This window comes from Schistocerca americana, chromosome 8 (assembly GCF_021461395.2).
Source record: "Schistocerca americana isolate TAMUIC-IGC-003095 chromosome 8, iqSchAmer2.1, whole genome shotgun sequence".
Lineage (NCBI taxonomy): Eukaryota > Metazoa > Arthropoda > Insecta > Orthoptera > Acrididae > Schistocerca > Schistocerca americana.
In genome coordinates, this window is record NC_060126.1 from 522,449,609 (window position 1) to 522,474,484 (window position 24,876).

Consider the following 24,876-nt stretch of genomic DNA (forward strand, 5'->3'; position numbering starts at 1 on the left):
CATCACACACATCCTTGCCTGAGGCAGGATTCGAACCTGCGACCGTAGCCGTCGCTCGGTTCCAGACTGTAGCGCCTAGAACCGCACGGCCACTCCGGCCGGCCCTCATGAATCCATGGACCCTACATGTCAGCAGGGGACTCACAAAGCTGGTGGAGGCTCTGTAAATGTGTAGAGCGTGTGCAGTTGGAGTGATATGGGTCCCTGTTAAGTCTAGATACGACTCTGACAGGTGACATCCTATCTGATCACTTGCATCCATTGATGTCCACTGTGCACTCCGACGGACTTGGGCAATTCCAGCAGGAAAATGCGACACCCCACACGTCCAGGATTGCTACAGAGTGGCTCCAGGAACACCGTTCTGAGACTAAACACTTCCGCCGGCCACCAAGCTTCCTAGAAATGAACATGATTGAGCATATTTGGGATGCCTTGCAACGCGTTTTTTAGAAGAGATCTCCACCCCATCGTACTCCTACGGATTTATGGACAGTCCTGGAGGTTTCTTGGTGTCAGTTCCCTCCAGCACTACTTCAGACATTAGTCGAGTCCACGCCACGTCGTGTTGTGGCACTTCTGCTTGCTCGCGGGGTCCCTACACGATATTAGGCAGGTGTACCATTTTCTTTGACTCTTCAGTGTATAAGAGTAGCTTCATACACGTCTGAGAAAAAAGTGGATAACAACGTCACGTATAATATGCGGCATTAGGCTCTGATATACTCACGTATCCCAATAAAGCACTGGTGTAAAGGGGGAAAATGCTGCAAAGGGTCATTTAGCTCAATAACAAGACAGAAACTTCCTGGCAGATTAAAACTGTGTGCCCGACCGAGACTCGAACTCGGGACCTTTGCCTTTCGCGGGCAAGTGCTCTACCAAGGTCCGTTGGTAGAGCACTTGCCCGCGAAAGGCAAAGGTCCCGAGTTCGAGTCTCGGTCGGGCACACAGTTTTAATCTGCCAGGAAGTTTCATATCAGCGCACACTCCGCTGCAGAGTGAAAATCTCATTCTGGAAACATCCCCCAGGCTGTGGCTAAGCCACGTCTCCGCAATATCCTTTCTTTCAGGAGTGCTAGTTCTGCAAGGTTCGCAGGAGAGCTTCTGTAAAGTTTGGAAGGTAGGAGACGAGGTACTGGCAGAAGTAAAGCTGTGAGTACCGGGCGTGAGTCGTGCCTCGGTAGCTCAGTTGGTAGAGCACTTGCCCGCGAAAGGCAAAGGTCCCGAGTTCGAGTCTCGGTCGGGCACACAGTTTTAATCTGCCAGGAAGTTTCATATCAGCGCACACTCCGCTGCAGAGTGAAAATCTCATTCTGGGAACAAGACAGAAGTTTAACAATGGAAGTTCAGAGTATTTGTCAGCGCAACAAGTTTTATTTTGCTGTTAGGGCTACGCTACGCTCAATCTTCAAAGCACGCTACTTTCCACTAATTGTATTGTAAGTTCAAACGTTTAAAGATGACTTCATTGTCGCGCGAAAGAGAATTGTTTTAATGAAAATACATATTGCAGGCAGTCATTAGCGAATGTGGCCTGAAAAACCAAACCATCTGGCCTTCCAGTGCAACACCGAGCGGTATAAAATGGATCAGCTGCTGGCAGATTTTGTGAGGAGTGAAAACAATGGAGAACAACTCTCTACTGCCGGCCGCGGTGGTCTAGCGGTTCTAGGCGCGCAGTCCGGAACCGCGCGACTGCTACGGTCGCAGGTTCGAATCCTGCCTCGGGCATGGATGTGTGTAATGTCCTTAGGTTAGTTAGGTTTAAGTAGTTCTAAGTTCTACGGGACTGATGACCACAGTAGTTAAGTCCCATAGTGCTCAGAGCCATTTGACCCAACTCTCTACTACTGTTAAAGTACTTATTGCAATAAGCGCTTATCAAATTTGTGAGCAACTCTATAAACTTATTGTCGAAACACACATGCGTTTATAAGGTTCTTGTTAGCATCCTCTTGTGTAAGACGTAAGATTTTTCACTACTTGCTGAAGTATTACAAGTAGCAGGTATTATTGTACCTAGTGGTTTGCGTGATGAGTTACGGTGTTAACTATAGGCGTACTTAAAACTGTTAAGTCATTTACCCAATTAACGACAACTACAGCAACAAAAGTTTGTGTAGATATACTTCAGCACACGTGGTAAGTGTTAGATAAAAAAATAACGGTCGCTGCGTGCGACAGCTTCTGAATGGAGCGTGACCTGAAAAAAATAACTTACACCTTACTCTGTAACTACACACTCAAAGCCAATTAAAACTAAAGTTCTGCACTTCAAACAATTTATTTTATTTTCGTAGATATGAAACGGAGTATACAGATTTCTGTACAATAAAACGTGTAATGTATTCTTTCTTCAGTATTTTCACAAGTTGAACCTCACGCAATGAACTAACGGAAATGGGCCACACGGGGTAATTCCCCCATTAAAGACACAGTACGCTGAGGTTGCGCTAGCCTACGATGGTGCTAGCCGGCGCTTTCACGTTTCCGAGAACACGGATCGGGGTCAATGGCGCTGCGGCAGTGTCTGCGTGTCCCGTTCTGCAGGCGCACGCATTGCGTTCTCCGGGCGACCAGAAGAAAGTGTGTCTCGCGACAAAGGAGTCTGCTTAATGCACCGGGCGTCCTTGACTGTGTTACGACGGTTTGTCGTATTGGGCAGAGCGAAACTGCCCTGCCCAGCCACTCTTTACACCTTCTGCGGAACACGAGGTGAACTGTGGGACGTATACGACATTTCAGAAGTCATATGTACACACACACACACACACACACACACACACACACACACACATTCTCACACCCATGCCCGAGGGAGGACTCGAACCTCCGACAAGGGGAGCCGTGAGAAAACGCCCCTGACCGCGCGGCTACCTTGCGTGGCCAAGTGGTGTAATACTTACTCCAGTCTCGCTATATTTACAATGTTTATTAACCGTTTATACAGGGCGTTCAGAAACAATTCTCTCAAATTAATACAGGAGTTAGAGACTCAAAACAGTTATATTTCGATAAGGAACCTACTGATAACAAACGGACCCGAACTTTTCGACACTCTAAGTGCAGAACAGGGAATCAGTGATCATAAGGCCGTTGCAGCATCCCTGAATATAGAAGTTAATAGGAATATAAAAAAAGGGAGGAAGGTTTATCTGTTTAGCAAGAGTAATAGAAGGCAGATTTCAGACTACCTAACAGATCAAAACGAAAATTTCTCTTCCGACACTGACAATGTTGAGTGTTAATGGAAAAAGTTTAAGGCAATCGTAAAATGCGTTTTAGACAGGTACGTGCCGAGTAAAACTGTGAGGGACGGGAAAAACCCACCGTGGTTCAACAACAAAGTTAGGAAACTACTCCGAAAGCAAAGAGAGCTTCACTCCAAGTTTAAACGCAGCCAAAGCCTCTCAGACAAACAGGGGCTAAACAGTGTCAGAGTTAGCGTAAGGAGGGCTATGCGTGAAGCGTTCACTGAATTCGAAAGTAAAATTCTATGTACCGACTTGACAGAAAATCCTAGGAAGTTCTGGTCTTACGTCAAATCAGTAAGTGGCTCGAAACAGCATATCCAGACACTCCGGGATGATGATGGCATTGAAACAGAGGATGACTCGCGTAAAGCTGAAATACTAAACAGCTTTTTCCAAAGCTGTTTCACAGAGGAAGACCGGACTGCAGTTCCTTCTCTAAATCCTTGCACAAACGAAAAAATGGCTGACATCGAAATAAGTGTCCAAGGAATAGAAAAGCAACTGGAATCACTCAACAGAGGAAAGTCCACTGGACCTGACGGGATACCAATTCGTTTCTACACAGAGTTCGCGAAAGAACTTGCCCCCCTTCTAACAGCCGTGTACCGCAAGTCTCTAGAGGAACGGAAGGTTCCAAATGATTGGAAAAGAGCACAGGTAGTCCCAGTCTTCAAGAAGGGTCGTCGAGCAGATGCGCAAAACTATAGACCTATATCTCTGACGTCGATCTGTTATAGAATTTTAGAACACGTTTTTTGCTCGAGTATCATGTCATTTTTGGAAACCCAGAATCTACTCTGTAGGAATCAACATGGATTCCGGAAACAGCGATCGTGTGAGACCCAACTAGCTTTATTTGTTCACGAGACCCAGAAAACATTAGATACAGGCTCCCACGTAGATGCTAATTTCCTTGACTTCCGGAAGGCGTTCGATACAGTTCCGCACTGTCGCCTGATAAACAAAGTAAGAGCCTACAGAATATCAGACCAGCTGTGTGGCTGGATTGAAGAGTTTTTAGCAAACAGAACACAGCATGTTGTTCTCAATGGAGAGACGTCTACAGACGTTAAAGTAACCTCTGGCGTGCCACATGGGAGTGTTATGGGACCATTGCTTTTCACAATATATATAAATGACCTAGTAGATAGTGTCGGAAGTTCCATGCGGCTTTTCGCGGATGATGCTGTAGTACACAGCGAAGTTGCAGCATTAGAAAATTGTAGCGAAATGCAGGAAGATCTGCAGCGGATAGGCACTTGACCCTTAACATAGACAAATGTAATGTATTGCGAATACATCGAAAGAAGGATCCTTTATTGTGTGATTATGTGATAGCTGAACAAACACTGGTAGCAGTTACTTCTGTAAAATATCTGGGAGTATGCGTGCGGAACGATTTGAAGTGGAATGATCACATAAAATTAATTGTTGGTAAGGCGGGTACCAGGTTGAGATTCATTGGGAGAGTCCTTAGAAAATTTAGTCCATCAACAAAGGAGGTGGCTTACAAAACACTCGTTCGACCTATACTTGAGTATTGCTCATCAGTGTGGGATCCGTACCAGATCGGGTTGACGGAGGAGATAGAGAAGATCCAAAGAAGAGCGGCGCGTTTCGTCACAGGGTTATTTGGTAACCGTGATAGCGTTACGGAGATGTTTAGCAAACTCAAATGGCAGACTCTGCAAGAGAGGCGCTCTGCATCGCGGTGTAGCTTGCTGTCCAGGTTTCGAGAGGGTGCGTTTCTGGATGAGGTATGGAATATATTGCTTCCCCCTACTTATACCTCCCGAGGAGATCACGAATGTAGAATTAGAGAGATTCGAGCGCGCACGGAGGCTTTCAGACAGTCGTTTTTCCCGCGAACCATACGCAACTGGAACAAAATAGGGAGCCACACACCGTTGGGTGGCTTGCGGAGTATAAATGTAGATGTAGAAAGTTTCGTTTCTGAACTCAGCTTTTAATGTTCGGGAACATTTTGTTAGTGTTGCTGACGTAAGGTATTGGGTCGATGTCGCTGACTGGGAAAGTGTACTGACATTCAAATATCCACAGTTTGCGTGTTTCGACACACGATGATCCACTAGGTACTCGACCTCTTGCTCATCAACAGCGATCCATGAGTGGACCGGCATTCTCGGTGATTGCAGCATACATTCTTCCGTTTCTCCTTAACGGGCGGAGAAGTCGTATCTCTGTGGAACCCGTGTTGGCACAACTGCTGGTCGATCGAGGTGCACACTGGTTTGCACGCTGGCGTCGCATTCGGGAGGACGACGGTTGAAACCCCCGTCCGGCCTACCTGATTAGATTTTGCGCGATTTCCCTAAATCGCTTCAGGCAAATACCGGGATGGTTCCTTTGAAAGGGCACGGCCAGTTTCCTTCCCCATCGTTCGCTCATCCGATAGGACCGATGACCTCACTGTTTGATTCCCTCCCCCAAATCGACCAACCAATCACAACTGCTGGAGAACATATCTTTGAATGTTAGACAAAGAATATACTTCCAGCACCTTGGATCGTCCTGGAAGTTTCATCGCTGCGGGTACCATTGTGGACATGGCAGCAATCTTGGAACGGACACGACTGTTGATGGTTGGACGATGTACTGCGTACATGCAGGCCAATGGGTGCGCATTCGGCCAGTTTCTGTGAATGCCACTGCTAGGCTACCTTCTATGTAAATCGTGGCGGTAGGAATTACCGTCAGGGACCAAATGTATCACAAGTAAACATATTTATTTTTATGTTCTGTTCCTCCTGTGTTAATCTGAACGTATAGTTTCGGAACACCCTGTATAATAAAAGCCATCGAAAAATTAGTCATCGGTGAAGTAGTTACAGGCATGTAAGAAGAGAAGATATTACCAGTTCCATGCTACTATTTCGACCTTTTGATGCAGTTCACATGATCTTTTATCGAAATTAAGTATATAAAGTAATGTCTTGGGTTTAATAGATAACCAAGAGAACTTGTAACTGAAGCCACTGTTTATTACATAAAATTTGCAACCTTAAGGTACTTCACAAGCTGCGACATCGTCGCAGTCAGCACTCCTCACGAAACCATTTTTACTCTGATTAATGCAAATCTGGAATATTTTCCATGGAAATTAATAGATCTTAAACATCGATAGGGCCGTCTCTATTTCTTAACACTTGCGCATGATTGTCAGTCTTAAGGCGCTTGAGCTTCTTGAAATCGAGACAGCCTTGCGTCGACATTTGTCTCGCTTTTAATAATTATTTTATTCCACTCTATATTTTCTGTATCCTCACTTCGCAGTACACTTCCGTAATCGAGTCTCGATTCCTACCCTATGACATCAAACCGCACGCCCTCTCAGCTCGAAAAATTCGCTCTGACAAGACAGCAGTGCGTAAAGAATGTCCGTCTCCCACAGAAATCTGCACCCTATGGCTGTAGTTCCCCTACGAGAGATACACGTTGAAAGCAGTAGTATTTCTGATAACTCTCTTTGGAACGTAGTCTCCAGGAATTTCGTGAGTGAATGGTTCTTCGCAGTTCACCACATTTTTCTTGTAACTTCTAACAATTCCGTTCGTTGAGCGTTTCTCTTGCTGACGAAATGAAACCTCCAATGAATCGTGGAGTATCTCCTTTAATCCAAACCATAAAGGGTTCCAGAACGACGAACAATGCGCAGAACTGGCCAAATCAGGTATTTGTAAGCGACTTCTTTTTACTGCCAGAGATACACTTCCTTCGGATTTTTCGAGTAAACCTGAGTGTGGCGTTTGCTTCAGTCACAGCTGGATGTATTGGTCGTTTCACATCAAAACACTTTCGACGGTATACTGGCTGTTTCGTAGCGCAGACTGCAGATGAGATTTCGGGGTGTTTCTTGTCGATTTCACTGAGGCAGTAATTCGCCATTGTCGTCGAGTAAGGCAACGTTTTCCTCTGTGAAGTTGGCCGCCGCTTGCCTCTCGTTTGCGAGTTGCGTCAGCAGACGCTCGCAGCAGCCGCCCCCACGCGCTCCGCTCGTCGCTGGTGGTTTACGCGTGCAGGCGGACTGCGGACTGCGGGCTGTGCTGATGAAACTGCTGAACGGCAAACACGCCGAAAGCAGGCGAACCGGTGAACGCTACCAGGACCGAGCGCCCAGGGCGGAGTGCAGCAGACCTCACCGAGAACAGCGGTAGCGCCGTAACACTGTAGGAAGTTTTCCTTTACGTCCAACGGCCCGAGACGCTGAATCGCAAAATCAAAGTTATGACGCAGCGAGAAGGCGAATGTGGGTACAATTCGCTAGTGCACCTGCGTATTACTCGCACTTACTAGTGAACTTAACATCCAATGACTTCGTTTCATTTGTCTTCTCGAGTTGTGGACTCTATACCTGAGCTTTTGACAATACATCAGTCCCCTTAACATCTGCAGACCCTTTACAGCCCCTGACAGAGAAGCTTAAATCGAGCTTCCATATATTTCATTCGTGAAATCTGTCCTTAAGTGTGCCCTTCCCGTGGTGTATTGCCTTGACACAAAAGACGCGAGAGTGATCACACTGCTAGGGAACTACGTGATGTGGCGGTTGCAACTGTTCTTCTACCTTGAACAGTGTCTATGTTGCAGCTCTGTCTGGATAAACAGCCACCACACGACCACGGCAGTTACACAATCGCGTCGAACAGTGTGGGTTGTTACTTGCACAGTTAAGACTACTGGAGTACTCTGGCTACCTGCCAGGCACATAACCTTAGAAAAAAGAATAATCTTCTCATGGAATATAAGAAAATGCGCTAAACCCAGCAGCTACCAGTTAATAAGAACACACCTGCTGCCCATATCAACAGCCTCCGCTGCAGACATTCCGCATTCAGAACAGTTAACAACCTGGCGGACCATCACTTCAGTCTCCACGAGGCACGGAGGCAAGAGTGGTATAATAATGCTCCACCAGAGCTGCAGAGCTCCAGAGCTTTCTTCACGCCACCAACACACCACGGGAACTTGATGTGCCCCGGAGCACGTGGAGTACACTTGGCAGGATCCGGACGAACCGCGGCAGGTGCGGCGACCAACTGCAGAGACTACCTCTGCAACGTGCTGGTGTGGCTTCCCAAGACAAGACTGTCAGACACGTTGTGGAGGGGTGTCCTCAGAGTTCTTGGGTCGAAAAACCCCTGGGACGTCTTGGGCACTGCAAAATGTGGTAGGACAGGAGAGAATCGAAGAGTTTGAGACGTTGTGCTACAAGGAAAGTCAGGTGGACTGATAAGGAATGAGGAGGTTCTCCTCAGAGTGGGCGTAGGAAAACACTGACAGGGAAACCATGTACGTACCACAAGGAGCACCAGTGGGTAAAAACTGCAGAGGAAGACGCCAGTTGAAATACACCCAACAAATAACTGAGGACATGGGGTACTACTCGTAGAAGGAGCTGGTGCAGGTGAGGTATTCTTGGTGGGTCGCATCAAACCAATCACAAGACTTATGACTCATAAAAACAAAAAGCTCAAAAAACAATTCTCACTCCTTACTCATTGTAAAGAAAGGTCTCACCCTTCGCTGCAGGCACGTTTTTCACTAGGTTTCCAGCAGAAATGGAAAAAAAAGATCAACGTTAACCGCCATAATTTCAAGTCTAAGTTGAAATGATTCCTTGTGGTTTATTCTTTTTATTTTGTACAGAATTCCTCGGAGTAGTGTAGAAGGAAGGAAAGAAGGTTAACGTTAAACATCTCATCGACGAGACCCCTCCTTAGGGAAGGAGGAGGTGGGGGTGGAGGTGGGGGCAGAGGAGCTGGCCGGGTCCTTTTGAAAGAAAACATCCTGCCTTTGATTTAGGGAAACCACAAAAGCCTAACATCTGTTTGAACCACCTCACGCCAATATGTGAGTTTCACCACATTCTCACATCTCTAGATCACAATAATTTTTAGCCTTTTACTGTAACTTATGATTAATTGTATATATTAATCTCCGTTTCTTAAATTATTAGACCTTTTAGGTTCTACGTTATGCCGAGTATGTACTTCTTTGACCACGTAGGTCTGAACCACATGGTCCCACGGAAACAGACGATAACTGGATTTGAATTGAAATTATAAAGGTGACCCCTCTGAGTGAAAACATTCCATCGCTGAAGGTACTCCCGATCCATGTGGCTTCCGTGAGCCTTTCAGCCACCGTAAATTTACTTTTCACCCTTTATTAGCAGCGTTGGATTCCTTCAGCAAAACGAGAGACGTCTGGCAGCCTTCCGTCGTCTAGACTGAACTACGACCCCAGTGCTGTTGGCGTGATTTGCGACTGCCCCCAAGGTCCGTCTGACTGCCTTCGCAGGCCGCAGCCGCAGCCGCGCCTACTTCCCCGTATGAGCCAGGTCCCGGGGCCGACGCCACGCCGACGCCCGAGCTGCTGTAGCCTTCGGACGGCAGCGCCCTTCAGCCGCTTCCTTTCGGATACGCGGCGCCAGCTCCTCGTGAGCCAATGTCCCAGGCCACTCCTGCCGGCAGCGCTCACCAGCCACATCCTGGTCTTAGCAGCCGAACAGTCAAAAATACTCCTAAACAACAAAGAGTAACTGTGATGATATTCCACTAGTCAATTATTCAAAAACAGTCTTAATCGCAATAATTATCATTATACCGCCAACCGGTTTCAACCCGACGTAGGGGTCATCTTCTGGGCGTTTACACCATTGGTCGACTGCTGACGCTGTCACTCCTGTCTGCACAACGGCAGGAAATACATCCACACTAGCAATAAATAAGTCTCCAGCTTCTAACAGAGCCAATCAGTTGATGATCCCCTTATTCCAACCTTTATATCTCCCCTCTTACGTAATTTCTGTACACATATATATATATATATATTCTGAAGAGCCAAAGAAGCTGGTGCACCTGCCTAACATCGTGTAGGGCCCCCGCAATGCGATGTGGCAGGGACTCGACTAATGTCTGAAGGAGTGCTGGAGGGAACTGACACCATGAATCCTTCAGGGATATCCATAAATCCGTAAGAGTACGAGGGGGCCGAGATCTCTCCTGAATAGCACGTTGCGAGGCATCCCAGATACGATCATGAATGGATGCAGGTGATCAGACAGGATGCTCACGTACGTGTCACCTATCAGTCGTATCTAGACGTATCAGGGGTCCCATATCAATCCAACTGCACACACCCCACATCCACCAGCTTCAACAGACCCCTGCTGACATTCAGGGTCCATGGATTCATGAGGTTGGCTCCATGTCCTTACACGTCCATGCGCTCGATACATTTTGAAACGAGACTCGTCCGACCAGGCAACACGTTTCCAGTCGTCAACAGTCCGATGTCGGTGCTGACGGGTCCAGGCGAGGCGTAAAGCTTTGTGTCGTGCAGTCATCAAGGGTACACGAGTGGGCCTTTTGCTCCGGGAGCCCTTATCCATGATATTTAGTTCAGCGGTTCGCACGCTGACACTTTTTGATGGCCCAGATGAAATCTGCAGCAATCTGCGGAAGGATTGCACTTCTGTCACGTTGAACGATTCTCTTCTGTCGTCGTTAGTCCCATTCTTGCGGGATCTTTTTCTGGCCGCAGGGATATCAGAGATTTGGTGTTTTATCTGAGTCCTGTTATTCGCGGTACACTCGTGAGATGGTCGTACAGGAAAATCCCCACTTCATCACTACCTCGGAGATGCTGCCCTATCGCTCGTGCAGCGGCTATAATACCACGTTCAAACTCACTTAAATCTTTATAACCTGTCATTGCAACAGCAGTAACCGGTCTAATAACAGCACCAGACACTTGCTGTCTTATATAGGCGTTGCCGACCGTAGCGCCGTATTCTGCCTGTTTTTATATCTCCGTATTTGAATACGGGCACCTATACCAGTTCCTTTGGCGCTTCAGTTTATTATTATGCCAAGACACTGCGACTTTATGAAGTTTTGTTCAAGTATTGTACAGTTAGGCGATAAGCTTATTTCTCATGCACTGCCATTTTCAAGCGATTCCCATATCTCATCGTTGACGTTGCAACTGTCGAATATTTTTGTTTAGCAAGAGTAGATGTTTTTATCGAGTAATTTTTGTTGAAATTTTCGTTTTGTATAAATGTGACAGCTTTACTTGACAGAACGATACGGCAAGTAATGCTATTAAATTTACAGAATATGAAAATTTCAACAAAAATTACTCAACAGCATTATAGATCTCAATATGCGCTACAAATTCATTACGCAGAATTACGTGACAGCTACAACGTCGACTATGAGATATTACTATCACTTCGAAATGGCGGTGCAGCCGAAATAAGCTTGTCGCCTAACTGTACAACACTTGAATAAAGCTAAAATAGCAGCGTTCTGGTATAATAATACATACAAAATCTCTTTACAAGATATCTAGTACACAGCAGGCCCTGAGGAAATCAAAAACTATACACTTACTTTGTCCTTTTCTGACTGGCAGTATACAGCTTCAAAACTCCTGTCGTTACTGATTTATTGTGTACAGCCTAACTTCGTATAAGGACTGCCAAATTAAAACGAGACAGATGGAAAACGTAATTGAACTGTATATTATGCCAACAGTAACCATAAATGTTAATACATTTATCCCACTGTTAGACAAGACGGTCGGTGCCTTTATTGCAAAATTTTTGCGGTTCCCTGTGAAACCATGATTGTATGCAGGCGTGCACCTCTCCGTCCCCAGTGTCTTTCTTCACGGTTCAAAAAATACGGAAATGGCGTGGGGAGAGATCGGACTGTGTGGAGGATGTGTGAGGGCTTCCCAGCGAAACTTCTGCAGTGTACGCGAATTAACCGTGGCAACACGTGAAGGGGGGGGGGGGGGGGGGGGGGCATCATCCTGCAACAGAATGATGCCGTCCATCAACATACCTGTGCGTTCGGATTTTACGGTGTTGTTCGATTTCGGCACAGTGTTCACATATCGCTGTGCATCAGTTGCGGTGCCGTGTTTCACAACGTCTATGAGAATTTGGCCTGGCAGTCACAGAAAGGCCATCATGGATCCTCTGCGAGCTGCCGTGCCTGTTGTTCCGACTATGTTGCAGAAGTTTCGCTGCTCCCACCAGTCCAGATCTCTCCCATGTGATTTCCTTGTTTGGGAACCTCTGAAGAAAGACACACGTGGTCGTAGATTTGTTGCGGGCGGAGATATGCACGTTTGGGTACCATCACGGTCTCCTAGGAAACTGCAAACACTTTTCCATAAAGGCATTGCCCGCCTACTCTCATAGGGTAATAAATGTGTTAACAGTTACGGCGATTGTAGACTGGTGTCCAAAATTAAAGCAACAATCCAGTATTTCCTCGTCCTGTGTCTAATTTACGATATAATCATACAAACTGCCATCGGATATCTGTACTGTCGTGTTCTGCACGGAAGATGGCAGTCCGGTCCACAGGCAACATACCAACAGTGAGGTCAGGACACCTATCGAATGGGTTAGCGTTTGCTGGGTAGTCTCACACCCTCAGTCGCTGTGCACACGGCCACAGACGGTGCATTATGGTACAGAGAAGACACCCCCGGAACCCTCTGCTGGGGAGGGCCGGAGGCAGAATGGAAGCAGGAGAGTCGCCACGGTTAATTCGCGTACTCTGCAGAAGTTTCGCTGGGAAGCCCTTACACATCCTCCACACAGTCCGATCTCTCCCCACGCCATTTCCGTATTTTTTGAACCGTGAAGAAAGACACTGGGGACGAAGAGGTCCACGCCTGGATACAATAATGGTTCCACAGGGAACCGCAAAAATTTTGCAATAAAGGCACCGACCGTCTTGTCTAACAGTGGGATAAATGTATTAACTTTTATGGTTACTGTTGGCATAATATACAGTTCAATTACGTTTTCCATCTGTCTCGTTTTAATTTGGCAGTCCTTATACGAAGTTAGGCTGTACACAATAAACCAGTAACGACGTGGCCGGATAGCTTAATGTGACCTGTTACGTTGTTTCTCGTATGTGGCAACAGTATGTAGAGATCGAAACTGTATTCCGAAGACCAGGGCAGTGCCGACCACGTGTGACATCAGAAAGAGAGAGAACCGTCATTTGGGTGTAAGGGTGCGAAGGTACCGGCTTAGTACTGCGCGGCAACTGGCGTCTAACGTCGCAGCATCCACTGGGCGTGTTGTAACGAGGCTAACGGTGTATAGAAGACTTCCGAAGAGTTGCTTTTACTGTCGGAGAACGTCTTTACAGAAGGGAACGTCTAGCGTGGAGTGGTCGACATGCCCCAGGGACGGTCGAACAGTGAGTCAAAGTTCTTGTCACAGATGAGTCCCGATTTGGACTGGAGAGTGATATACGACGGATTCGCATCTAAAGGGAATGCGGAACACGATTTCGAGACATGAACATTGTGGAAAGAGACTGACACCGAGGAGGATTCTTAATGGCGTGAGCAGGGATTATGTTTGCCATTCGAACACCTTTTCATAAAATTCTACGGGTGGATCGGCAAGGTTTAATTGGTGTTACGTATCGTGACGAGATTGTGGGACCTCATGTGCGGCTGTAGCGAGGTGCTGTGGACCCAGACTTTGTACAGATGGACGATAGTGCTAGACCTCCTAGAGCAAGGGTGGCTGATGTTCTCTTTGAAACTGAAGATGTTGCACGCATGGCGTGGCCTGCTCGCTCTCTCTGTTTGATTCCCATGGAGACGTCTGGGATGCAGCAGGGACACGGGTTGTATCACGTCAGCATACACCAACCACTCTCCAAGGCTTGCAGCTCTGCAGAAAGAATGGGCTTTATTGATTCATCATGAGTTTGGTGACATCGGGCAAAGCATGTCCCGTCGTTGTCACGCATTTGTTGCTGCGTGGTGGTCACACCCTATACTGAGCACATCATCAAGTTGTCGGAATGTGTCTGTAAATCCGTTAAGTTGGAAAAAACGAAGAACATTTTTGTTCAACGTTATGCATGTTGCAGTTGTTTACCTGATGTATTCTTTACATTGTTTCTACATTGCTGTCACCCGCTTATACTATTTTGTGGAAAAATAAACGCAACCTTGCAAAATTTCCCTTTGTTGCTTTGATTTTGGACACCAGTGTAGTTGACTTAGTTTTTTTCCATCTGTCTCATTTTCTTTTTACGGACCATTTTTTGGTTGTCGCTGATGAAATACTAAAGTCAAGTACAGGGAGCACAAGAAACTCCAGAAAGGACTCAGGGAACGCAGTGGAGCACTTCGCTTCCAAAACTGGTGCGAGAGACTGCGGCAACCGTTCTCTGAAGAAAGAGGCAGAGCCTGAACATAAAAAGTAAGAGGATATTGCCAGCTGAATTAGTGAATCGGTGGTCGATTGTAAATACAAACGCAATACTTAGCCGGCCGGGGAGTGGCCGAGCGGTTCTAGGCGCTACAGTCTGGAACCGCGCGACCGCTACGATCGCAGGTTCGAAACCTGCCTCGGGCATGGATGTGTGTGTGTGATGTCCTTAGGTTAGGTAGGTTTAAGTTCTAGGGGACTGGTGACCTCAGATGTTAAGTCCCATAGTGCTCAGAGCCATTTTGCAATACTTAATTAGAAACGGGTTATGGTAATAGTACCAGTGTTTAATCAACCAGTTAAACACAAGAATTGTGAATTGTCAGAGCACGAAATCGATGTCGACAACGCACGCAAATAAATAAACCAAAATGTTGAGAGCTGCCTCAAATGCCAAGGTTTGGCCATTAGGCGGAGGGATTCTCGTACAGCCTCGACAGACTGGCGCCAGGAACACCGAACACACAATACACTCCCGCTGTGCCCGACACTATATCGCCACGTCTTGCCAATTGTGGGATATGTTAGACGTTGGCTTGGGCAAGGAATTTAATCCTTCGTCAGAGGAAGTAGCCTCCGAGACTCTCCATCGACCAATACTTGAATACTGCTCTCCATTCTGAGATCCGTACCAAATAGAACTAATACAGGAAACAGAGCAAAGCCAAAGAAGAGCTTCGCGTTCCGTTGCAGGTTCATTTAGTAAGTGCGAAAGTGCCACAGAGCTGCTGCTCGGACACCTCCGCATGAGGGGCCTTCCGTACCGTACTGTGGTCCACTGTTAAATTTCAAAGAACGTGCGTTCCTAGAAGATTCAGAAAATATATTGCTTCCTTCTACTATAACTCGCGAAAAGAGCGTGAGGATAAAATTAGAGATTCGAGTCCACACAAAGGCTTACCAGCGATCGTTCTACCCGCAAACCATTCGCTACTGGTACGGGAAAAGGGGGACTGACACAGGGACATAAAGTACCTTCCGCCACACACTGTAACGTGGCTTGCGGTGTACAGCTGTAGATGTAGATACAGATACTCCATCATCTCTATCCTGCTTAGGCCATGTTTTCGTAAATGTAAACCGATTCGCCGTAGTCTCGTACTACTGCTACCGCGAACACTACCATATCACATCGGATAACGCAAGAACGAAAACAGAGTAACGTGGCGGAGTGACGTTGTAGGGCTGTCTCCCTACCGGCGAGGGTAGGTTCGACAAGCGCAACAACTGTTCGTGTGGCGAGGTACTCAGCTGGTGGCGCCACATGTTCAACATATGTCATCCACCTTTGGGGTATTTCCCGACGTTTGCGGCCCCATGTGTCTTACATTAAATTGTCTCAGCGTCATCTACGTCTCTTTTGAGTTTGTTGAACGTTAGTAAGAATCACCCTGTATAACCATACATAGTTTAAAAATATACGTATGTGCGTGTGTTCCACATCTCCTCCTACTGCTGGACCGATGTCAACCAAGCTGGGTACCCACATCACGCAGTGTCTGGCAAGAATCGCTGTCTAGATCAGAACCCCCTACCTCTCAAATTGGTGAGGGTGAAAGAGAAGTGCAGCCTACGACGTGCGAATACACAGACTTCGGTCATCCAGTGTTTGCGAATGAGAGCACCTGGTAACTTTCAGAAAACTTTAGACATAATTTCAAACCTTTACGAAACTCTTTCTCGCTCACAGTCCTGAAAAACTGATGAAAGGAAAAAAACTTTATCGCTTTCAAAATTTTCGCTCTTCAGGCAATAAAACTGGCATATAAGGCGTGACGCATAAATTTATTACTTCTTTGCTATTAACTCTATACACAACACATTTCGCAGACAGTATCCTAATATGCCGCTTAATGTTTCTACAAAGTTGTGTTATTGTACGACACAAAGTTTGCAGATATGACGTCATAAATATGTAACTACGTGAAAAAGAAACTACATGGCGAAATTTGCTAAAGATAACTGTGGACAATCTGTAGAAATGTGTGTGAAATATCTTAAATAGTATGTGCTAAACGTGTATGACATGTACGTACACGAGCAATGCCAAAAGTAGAAATCTCCTACATCACCCCTGGATCGATTTCTACCAAACGTGTTACATGTATTACTTACTGCGATGGTCGTGAATAAGTATTTTAAAAGCCAGTACATAGACGTCTTTGTTGGTGCTTCACATTTGATGTTTACTCTTTGCAGTGAAGTTTAGAACTCCTCTGGCAGATGGCAGAGCCGTAGTACAGCGTCAAAATGGCGTCCACATGCGACTCATGTTACAATCAGCGTGTTGTTATTTGTGTGCAGGAAAAGAAACCGTGGTTTTCATCACGATGGGTAAAGAAAGTCACAGCCTCGGGAAATGCAGAAACAGCTCCTCCATGATCAGCGACTCTCGGGACGTCCTGTTACAGCCACTGCTCCAGACATTGCCTCGTCCACCCTACAGTCCAGACCTGGCACACACTGACTTCCAGCTCTTTGGGCCGCTTAAAGATTCTCTACGGCGAACACGCTTTGATGACGACGAGAGTGTCAGTCATGCAGTGAAAACATGGCTACGCCTACAGAACAAGAGCTTTTACCAGCAAGAGCTACGTGCTCTTCCACAACGTTGGCGTACGGCCATAGGACGTTATGGAGACTACGTAGAAGAATAGCACATGGACAACACATATTGATGTATATTGTTACCAGATTCTGACCGTTAACGATAAATATGTTCTGAGAAAAAAAGTGCGGGGCATTACTTATTGAAGAACACTAATATAAGGAGAGAAATGATGTGTAGGTAAGCATCAGTAACCTAGAGTTGGGCTAAGGGTGATAACGTGGAGGGAGAAGGGGGTAGGAGGAGATGAAAACAGGTAGGGGTGAGGGGGAGAGGGGTAGGGAGAGGGTGAGGAGCTGGACAAAGAGAGGGCCGAGGAGGATACGGACAGAGAGGAGGAGGGGGAGACGGTCAGAGACAGAAAGAGGCGAGACTATTAGAAGATTGTAAAAAATCATATCCGGGCAACGCCGGGTACTCAACTATTAATGTATGAAGAGGAGGCGTTGTTAACAAAAATCACGAAAGCCCGCCCTGTTGGCCGTGCGGTCCAGCGCACGGCTTTGCGGGCGGGACGGAGCGCCTGGTCCCTCCCCTCCCATCTGCCTCGGCGAATGCGGCCTGGTTCCCCTTATTCCTTCTCAGTCACGCTGTGTCGGCGATTGCTGCGCAAACAAGTTCTCCACGTACGCGTACACCACCATTACACTACCACACAAACATAAGGGTTACACTCGTTGGTGTGAGATGTTCCCTGGGGGGTCCACCGGGGGCCGAACCGCACAGTAACCCTGGGTTCGGTGTGGGGCGGCGGATAGGCGCAGTGGACTGCGGTAGTCGTCGTGGGGTTGTGGACCACTGCGGCTGCGGCGGGGACGGAGCCTCTGCGTCGTCCCTAGGTCCCCGGTTAACATACAATACTATACAATACAAAATCACGAAAAGTGCTTGACCGACTTACTTAAAAAAATGGTTCAAATGGCTCTAAGCACTATGGAGCTGAACATCTGAGGTCATCAGTCCCCTAGACCTAACTAACCTAAGGACATCACACACATCGATGCCCGTGGCAGGATTCGAACGTGCGACCGTAGCAGCAGAGCGGTTCCCGACTGAAGCGCCTAGAACCGCTCGGCCACAGTTGCCAGCGACTTACTTAAAATTTTTACACGATACCCTAGTACACATTCAGACGGACATATTTTTTTAAACGTCAATGTACATGTTTTCTGTTAAAACCAACTTCTAGAAAGGAAAAAAATCTTTGCTGTGAAAATATGCCGTTTCGTTTTCCTTCTCGCAGTCCTCTACGAAGTCTGAGCCTTTAAATTATTAGAGAAGTACATTGTCCTTATGTTTAATTTAAATAATTAATTGTGTGCAGAGGTATGTGCTATTTTCTTTTCTTCCTCCCAACCACTTTTAGCGGAATACAGTAAAGCTGTATTTATGGATTATGGGTTAACGATTAGAATAATACTATGGAATCTAGATCGTCCGAAACTTCGTAATCGTACCTGATCGCAGATTAAACCTGTGCAAAATAGTGTCAGTGAAGCTACTGTCCTCAAATCCGGCAGCAGGAGACAGGTTTCTGATGGCCCATATACCAGTGATCCCAACAGATTTACCCAAGTTCACTTAAAGGAACTTCAGTCCCCAGTCAAGGTTCCGTTGGCAACAACAGTAAGCAAGGCTGAAGATTAGAGTGAGAGTTGGGGGAGGGTAAGGGGGGGGGGGATGTAAGTAAGCGCCAGACTACCAGGCCAAGGGTCCCCGTTCCAGTCCAGAGTCGATCTTGTGATTTGTTTCTGTGAGTTCGTCATTCACTTTCAGCGAATGTGAAAAACGTGAGGGCGGGCAGTGGTCCGGAGCCCACGTTGAACCGCAGCTGCCCCCTGGAACTGGCCGAGGACGTCAGTTCAAAATGCACACCGTATTCGACAAAATGTGCCTACTAAAGCACTGCAGAGTTCAGGCCGAACTTCTGGTTGAGGACATAACAGCAGATGACACCACACCTTCCAGAGACGACAAGAAGTAACACAATTTAGGTGCGTTCCAAGATCCATTAGTTCCTGTCTCATTTTAAACAGACTTTCCGTCCATTTTCGAGTGATAATTTTTATCTAAGCACATCCGTATGCTTCTCAGCAACTAACTGTGGTAAGACAGCGTGTAGTGCTGGTACAGCCGTTAAAATGTAACCCAGACAGATAGTCACATAATGTGTTAAGCAAAGGGAAATGATTAAGTTCAAAGCTGGTTTTAAAAGATTCCACCTGCTAGAATTCTCTTCACAAAACCACGTGTAACTCTTCTGAAGTCGTCGCGGCCTTCTTTTAAGGGCGGTAGCAGTTTTCGTAATACGAACGAGCATTTTATTTCTCGTGTTCACTTTTTTCTTGGGGATTTGGCCTTTCAACCATCATCATAGGCAAAAATCAACGGGGGAGATACGAGACCTCGGTGGCCAGGAAATGTGATCATTAATTCCGAGCTATCTTCCGGCAAATTTTGGGTCTGGAGGATGTGTCACCAGACGACTAGAAAGCGCAATAAGAAATCATGCTGGAAGGAAATACGCATTCTTGTAGCCAAAGGAACAGGTTCTAGTAATACTAGAAGGTAGACAACGGGATCCTCCAAGATGGCAGAGGAACAAAACAGGACCAGTTAACTGATTGCCTGTCATACCACACCACACATTTACAGGGAAGCGTACCTGAACATACGTATACTGAAAGGGATTTGGGTTTTCGTCGGAGCTTTGTCTGAATGACGAGTGATATTGATACAATCACGAATGGAACTGACTTAAACAGTATTTATGGGATTACTCTGCACAGCAGACCTACACAAATATCATATCGACTTCCTGGGCATTTACAAGTACGTGCAGGATCCAGACGAACGGCGCAACAGATGATGATAACAGCTGAAAAATTCGATTATGCAGACTCCAACGCAACTCCACAACTTGTACTTCAAAAGAAAAATGGTAAACGGTGGATAAACTCATAACAAGTGGAGTAGAAACACACGGAAATCAAAACTCATCCCTGAGACCATTTCTGTGCAAAATTGTTGAGGCTTTCATGATCACTTGTTTACGTATTGCATGGTTGCTTGTGTGTCTGGTTCTTCTGCCGACGTGTCGCCAGAACGAGTGGCTGGCATTACCAAAGTTCCACCCTTCGCCTTCCCCCACCAGCAGCGGATAGTGAAGGTTTGATGGTGCCAACCACTCGTGCTGGCGAAACGGCAGAAAAGTCGTCAAACAAACGTCGGCAGAATAACGCGAGATGGCAGCCAACAGGCATTATGCATCTCTGTAGCCAATAAAAATTGTACACATGTTGTAGGTAATGTTTTATTCGACTCTGTCATACTGCCACCTCGCAAAATATTCACCTTCTGCTGAAACACGCCGACCGGAGTGGCCGAGCGGTTCTAGGCGCTTCAGTCTGGAACCGCGCGACCGATACGGTCGCAGGTTCGAAACCTGCCTCGGGCATGGATGTGTGTGATGTCCTTAGGTTAGTTAGGTGTAAGTAGTTCTAAGTTCTAGGGGACTGATGACCTCAGATGTTAAGTCCCATAGTGCTCAGAGCCATTTGAAGCTTTTTTGCTGAAACACCCTGCCCTGATTATGGGGACCTGTACATCTGGACATGAGAGTATCTTCGAGGGGATCATATACATCATGGTCGTGATGACGAATACGGTTTCCTGCTGCGAGGAGAGTTCCCGCGGCATCGGCCGGCACGCAGCTTTCGCCGGCGCGCCGGATCGCCGCCTCCATTGATATTCAGGCAGGCCGGCCCAGCCGTCCTGGCCCGTTGCATCAGACGCGGGCGGCTCTGGGCGGCTGCCAGCCGGCGGTTTGCAACACGCACCTCCGCGCCGTTGCGTGGCGCTGCCCGGGCGCTCCGCCGGGTGACGTAGCGTACAGCATCGCGGCGGGCCGTGGCTCACGCCGGCGTAGCAGCTGGCAGAGGCCAGGCCGTCCTTCTCCGTCACTCTGCCACGTCCGCTTCCCTGGCTGGAGCGCGTCGCAGCACCTGGCTGCCTTACCCGCGTGTCGCAGGAGCGAACATGAGTGCCACCTGTCTCTGTATTGTACAATACCAAATATATTACAAATGGGAAAAACTGTGTGCGTGTTTGTTACTTCTTCACCCTGAAACGGATGGACGGATTTGGAAGAAATTGCGAGTGGTTTTAATTTACACCCTGAATTAGCACTTAGGGTACTTTTTAAAAGTGTGTACTACAAGGGACAAGAAGAGAATAGAAGCTTTCGAAATGTGGTGCTACAGAAGAAGATGGGATGGGTAGATCACATAACTAATGAGGAGGTATTGAACAGGATTGGGGAGAAGAGGAGTTTGTGGCACATCTTGACAAGAACTAGGGACCGGTTGGTAGGACTTGCTCTGAGGCATCAACGGATCACCAATTTAGCATTGGAGGGCAGCGTGGAGGGTAAAAATCGTAGAGGGAGACCGAGAGATGAATACACTAAGCAGATTCAGAAGGATGTAGGTTGCAGTAGGTACTGGGAGATGAAGAAGCTTGCACACGATAGAGTAGCATGGAGAGCTGCATCAAACCAGTTTCATGACTGAAGACCACAACAACAACAACAACACAAGATAATTATTGATTCAATAATGCGAAATGTGGAACAATAATTACGCTTAGAAAAAGTCATTTAATGGTTCACTTTCGAACTGTATCGTGATTTGTGAATATCCTTGAATTCCTTAATATGTCCTACATAATACAATTCAGTGTAATGACTACAATGCTTACACCAACTTCTCAAGGTGTTTAATCCGTACTTCCTTACAACCCCGTTGCATTTTACCATGACTTATACTCTGAGGTAACGGAAGTCGTGGAATAGCGATATGCACATACACAGATAGCGGTAATACAGCGTACATAAGATAGAAAAGGGCAGCGCATTGGCAGAGCTGGCGTTTGTACTCAGGTGATTAATGTGAAAAGTTTTCCGACCTGGTTATGGCTGCACTACGGGAATCAACAGACTTCGAACGCGGAATGGTAGTTGGGGCTGGACACATGGAAGATTCCATCTCTGAAATCTTTACGAAGTTCAGTATTCCCAGATCCACAGTGTCAAGAGTGTGTCGAGAGTAGCATATTCCAGGCATTACCTCTCACCACGGACAATAGAGTGGCCGACGACCTTCCCTTGGCGACCGAGAGCAGCGGTGTTTGTATAGAGTTGTCAGTGCTAACAGACAAGCAACACAGGGTGAAATTGTCGCAGAAATCAATGTGGGACACACGACGACCGTATACGTTAGGACAGAGCGGTGAAATTTGGCGTCAATGGGCTGTGGCAGCAGGTGGTCGAGCGAGCGCCTTTGCTAACAGCACGAAATCGCCTGCAGCGCCTCTGCTGGGCTCCTGACCATATCGGTTGGACCGTACGCCACTGGGAAACCGTGGCCTGAGTAGATGAGTCCCAGTTTCCAAGGAACATGTGGAAAACTCTGATAAGGAGAAGGGACAGGAATATATGACATCTGTTTAGACATGACGCAATGACTTCCATGGTACTAGAGGGAGCTGTAAGAGAGATGGGAATACATTCGGCAAATTATTGAGGACGTAGGCTGCAAATGCTACTCTGACAGGAAGAGGTTGGCCGCATCAAACCAGTCAGAAGACTGATGACAAAAAAAAAAAGAAAAAACAGGAGCTGATGGTAGGGTTCGAGTGTGGCGCAGCCCCCACCAAGCCATGGACCCAAGTTGTCAACAAGGCACTGTGCAAGCTGGTGATGACTCCGTAATGGTGTGGGCTGTTTTTACATGGAATGGACCGGGTCCTCGATTGTGTTCGGTTACTTAGAGACCATTTGCATCCATTCACGGACTTCATGTTCCCAAACAACGATGGAATTTTTATGGATAACATGGACCACAGTTGATCTCGATTGGTTTGAAGGACGTACTGGACTGTTCGAGCGAATGATTTGACCATCGACATCGCCCGACATTAATCCCATCGAACATTTATGGAACACAATCGAAAGATCAGTTCGTGCACAAATATTGCACAGGCAGCACTGCTGCAGTTACGGACAGCTACCGAGGCAGCGTGGCTCGATACTTCTGCAGTAGACTTCCGACGTTTAGATGAGTCCATGCCACGTCGAGCTGCTGCACTGCTCCTGGCAAAAGGAGGTCCGACACGACACCCCATAAGTTCAGTCACCTCACTGCAGCTTCTGAGACTTTTGAAGACTCGCAACGGCGGTGTCTTTCAAATGCTGTACAAGAGAGACACGTTGTGCGTTTACTTGTAGAAAGTGGTGGACTTTTAGTGAGGCTGGATTTGATTCTGATATGCGAGCGTATCCGCTGGTAGCAGGCACACACGCCAGGGAAGACGACGCTGTTGTACGTACAGCTATTATAAAATTTGCGCTACATCGAACTAAAAACTGCTTATTTTCTTTCTTCCATGAGCTGGTATGTTTGCTACTCGTTCACGCTGAAGCGGTTGGACGGATTTCAATGAACGTTCCAATGGAGATAGCCTGTGTGTTATTTCAGGGTATATGCTATCTTTTAATTCGAAAAAAACAAAAATATTACTGTTCCCGTGGGATGGTCAGTGTGACTAGTGATCCCTTGGGATGGGTAACGTGACTAAAAAGTCATCCGTTAAGCTAGCTGTCAAATGAATGCATGGAGTTTAGCGTAGAGATTACTTGTTAACTGTTTTGAGAAATGAAATTATTGATACCGCGAATTCTTTGTCATTCCAATAAACTTGCCTTTCCAGTTAAAACGCTTGCAGTTCTCTTTGAAAATGGCCTTCTATATCGCTATAAAAAGTTAAGGACGTGTTGACAGTGGCAGGCTCGCGTGTATCGAGAGCCAGAAATCTCGGCGTCTGCGCAGTGGACAAGAAGTCTCTGAACGTTGTTCACTGAGACGTATTACCGTAGATTTCTGGCTCTCCGCCCACACCAAGACAATGATCTCCTTTCCCGTGCTGGGCATGTCGCAAACAATCGCAAAAGTATTGACTCGCTTTTCAGGCACATTTTGTATTACCTTACTCGGCGGCGTAAAATTTTTGTCTTAAGTAAGCGAGTAAGTTGTGAACGGTGTGTAAGAGTATTCTCCCACCGTCTCCCATCGTCTCGAAATTCTGTGTTTTTTCTCGATGTCGCGCAGTTCTCTGGGCAGCAAGTGGCTCGCACCTCGGTACCTCCAAGACTTGAGTTTTGTGATGGTGAATATACATGGACAGTGGGTTTCAGCATTAACATTTCTTTGTTAATATCATTTTATCAGCGGGTAGCAACGCGGGGCGCATCTAGTACTTGAAAACACAGTTTGAACATGAACTGCAGTGACAAAATTTGGAAGATGGTTCTATGAGTATTTTGACACACTGCTCTGCAAAACTTAAGAGCGACCTAGATAAATTAACGTAATGTGCTATTTAGCCGTTGGAAATGAGCGAAAGTGCAGGAGACAGAAGCCTCCCAGTCTTGCAAAGAACGTTGGACATCACGTGACGTAAGGTCAGCGTGATTACAGCGGCGAATAGGGCTGGACCTGCAGCATGGAGCAGCTGAAGGAACTGGATAAAGACAACGTCTTTGTCAATCAGCCAGCAGTTACGGTGCACTATCGTTGGGTTCGTCATTATAACACGGTCCGGGGACAACATCGTGTCCTTCGTTCATCATACGATAAAACCTGATGGAAACAAACGCAGACGCG

General features: G+C 46.8%; 1 protein-coding gene and 1 non-coding gene across 2 annotated transcripts in view; one reads left to right on the forward strand and one right to left on the reverse strand.

Annotated features, from left to right (window-relative positions):
- The window catches only part of LOC124544788 (glucose dehydrogenase [FAD, quinone]-like), a 116,117-nt gene that overhangs the window by 69,107 nt on the left and 22,134 nt on the right, over positions 1-24,876 (reverse strand). The window lies entirely within an intron of this gene.
- Positions 1,178-1,252, forward strand: Trnas-cga. The gene has a single exon. It is a non-coding gene; the product is annotated as a tRNA-Ser (tRNA).